Source organism: Pyxicephalus adspersus, chromosome 2 (genome assembly GCF_032062135.1).
Source record: "Pyxicephalus adspersus chromosome 2, UCB_Pads_2.0, whole genome shotgun sequence".
In the NCBI taxonomy this organism is placed as follows: Eukaryota; Metazoa; Chordata; class Amphibia; order Anura; family Pyxicephalidae; genus Pyxicephalus; species Pyxicephalus adspersus.
Window position 1 is genome coordinate 159,794,074 of NC_092859.1, and position 3,349 is coordinate 159,797,422.

The window sequence follows — 3,349 nt, forward strand, 5'->3', positions numbered from 1 at the left end:
GCTGGTGATAAATACAAATCTACACTGCATGGTTCATCCAGTTTATTGGTCATTGCTAAACATGCAGCACATTCATTACCATTGTATGGACTTTAAATCTAATCTGTTATCATTTCACTCATGGTCTACATATTACTAAGCGGGGTGAGTTTGATTAGCAAAAGGTAAACATCTCATTGCATCAGCTTTTTTGGACAGATTATCCATCCCAGTGACCTAATGTTAAATCCGTTCTAGATAAAGTTTTCCAGCGCTGTTATAAATACAGCAAGAATGCTGCCTTCATAATACAGCGCCACCAACAGATCATTCCAAGTAGTGCATCACCAAGAATTTGGTGCATGTTCATCATGTAGTATTTTACCAACCAAAGCAGACAATAAATTATATTGCAGTTCAGAGATTTTTGGGGGGGGGGTTCTGGTTTAAATGCAAACATTGGACAACTGCAGACAGATCACTGATGTGTATGAACCAAAGAGGAGAAATCCTGGGAACATTAAAGCACTTTGCCCCTACTCTGTGCAGAATCTAATAGGCTATGTACATCCGCTTGATCAGTGTTTCTCAACCAGGGATCCTCAAGGAATCCCTACCAACCTTTAGATGAACCCTGGCTGAGAGACACTTTATATTCATTGCAATATATCCAGGTATATTTTAAGGTTTCATGTCCTCTATAACACTAGGTATGCTATTAGGATCTGAGCTTTATGGTGCAATAAAAAGCTATTTGTAGCTTGTTGTCTCCTATGAAAAAGCTTGTGGCTGTGGGGGAATTTGTAATACAAGTAGGGTCATTGCATCCTCACGGAGTGTAAAATAAGTGCAATCTTCATTGCTGCAAGTTGTGTTATGCAGCAAGGTGTGCAGTGTGGGTGTGCAATGTCCTGCGTTATATGGCAGTGAAGCAGCCCAAACATTCTGTACATTCATCTAGTTGTGCATAAGTCCCATGCTTTCTTTAAACTGCAAATTACTCAGAAAGCAAACAGTAATTATCGTCATTAATCGTTAGATTTCTGGGTGTATTTGTAAAGCAGGAAATCTGCCATTCACTAAATGCTATTTGTTGGAGAATCCATTGCTGCCATTGGAGACAAATAGACCTGGAAGACTCTCCACCAGTAAATGTTTGGTGAATGTCAGATTCACTGCTTTATCAATAGACTCCCTTTATTATTGGTAAATGGGATGGTTTATTGGGAAATCCCTGCCTATACCAACCAATCAGATAGAAAAAATGGAACCGTGGTTCTGTTTGGTTTGGCACTGGACCATCACCGGCAATAAAGTTTCTACCTGCTCACATTTTTTATTACTGGTTGTACTTCCGTTTTATTGTACAAAATCTTCAAAAGTTGGCAGAAAAGGAGAGTAAATACTTTTTCACATCGGTGTATACAGATCAGTCAAACATGGAGGTTCTACAGATATGAATGTCCCAGGACATTCACCATCCCCCATCTCCGCCATCTACTATTCCCATACACAGTTGTTTATGAATGGGTGAGTGCGTATATGTTGATATGTTCCCAGCAGCAGATGGCCGTTTTGCCTGTTATCTCCCCTAATAGTCCGTATCGGTTGTAGGTCCATCCTATTAATCAGCATGTTATGGCAGCAGAGTGGTGTTTACCACACTGAGATCAGAGGTCAGGTGAGACAATTGCACGCATGTCACTGCTTAGACCTACATATTATATTCTGAAAAATTACAGCTGATGTGTGAAATAACACTAACACACCCCAACACATCCCACCCTCCTCTAATTGCTGAAAAAACAAATCTGGCCTAAAGCCATAGTCACATGACGCTCTAGTCCCAAGTCTTCTGTTCCTATTGGCTGCCCTGCGGTGGGGTCCTCTCAGGGTGCAGAGGGGGATCCAGCATTAGTGATATCAGTGCAAGGGGACAGTAAGGGACTGGGCATAATCCTTTTGGGACATCTCATAATCCTACAATAGGCACTGGCAATATACCTGCATGGCACATTTAGGTCATTTAGGTAAGGGTGCCTTAGTTCATAAGGTATAAATAAACTGGGTCAGGGGTTAGGACGGAGTTTTGCCTGGAGTTGGGTTAAAGGCTCAAAATAGACGAGTGATTGGCTCAAATAGACGAGTGATAGCCAACTTGAAAACTATAAAGGCAAAATATCAAAATATCTGAAAAAATATATTTTCCACCTCACAATTTAATGTCCGTACAATAGTCATATGTCATTAGCACAGTCTAAGGTTAATTTTGGGGGAAGCCAATTATTCTAAATGCATGTTTTTGAAATATAGGAGGAAATAGGAGTCTCCGGGGGAAACCCACACAAACACGGTGAGAACCTGCAAACTCCATGCAGATAGTGTCCTGGCTGAGATTCCAACCTGGGATAGGCCGGAGTGCTAACCACTGAGCCACCGTGCTGAACATATTGCAGAAGATAGAGGCGTTCCATTCCTCCTTTAAACCTCTGCTACAAAATGATAGGACAATGGTGATACAAGGTCACATTTAGGTACTTGCATTGCTCCTAATAATGTATGAATAATTACAGAGCTGCATGCGGTATCTTTTATATCTGCTTGGAGTTCACCTTGTGTATCTTTATACATATACATACATAACGTTTTACAGATATGAACCTTTTATGTATTTAAAGGGAAAGCCTATCTATAAATGTATTGCTGTGATCTCCTGGTTGTTGAGTTTTGCCTCTGACCCTTCTAACCCATTGCCAGCCCTGACCTCTGCTCGCCTTAACCTTGGCCACCTCATCTGGTAGACCATCTCCAATGTTGGACCTTCAGCTGATCTTTGACCTGTCCTCATCCCCGTGCTCTCTGGACTCCCTTGTCCAAAGTTCTGTTCTCATTCCTGGTCTTTTGTCAGTCCTACCTCCAATACCATCCCTTGGGCACTTCACTGAGCACTGGTACGGCACAATTGGGCTGTTAAGCCTGAGCAGGGGCTTTGTATAGGTGAATAATGTGGGGGAGATTGGGTGAATGGTGCCTGACCCACTCTAGCACCGGACCAGAGCTGGACAGTTCAGGACCTATCAGACGGTTTTCAGTTTGGATTCATGAGATGTATCATTGTATACAAAAATGATTACAGGATACATTGTATGAAACTCGGGGACAATAACGGCAATAAGATGTTAGCTTTCATTGTCTAACCTGCATTGGAAAAATAAACACTGGACACTTGTTTGCAGCAGAAAACATAAAGACCCCCTCCAATCTAGTGTATTTGAAGATGAACAGTTGGATTAATGGAAATGGGTTAATGGAAATCCATCTCCCAGCTGTTCATCGCAACTCTTCACAAGCCGTCAGATGGCAGGTTATT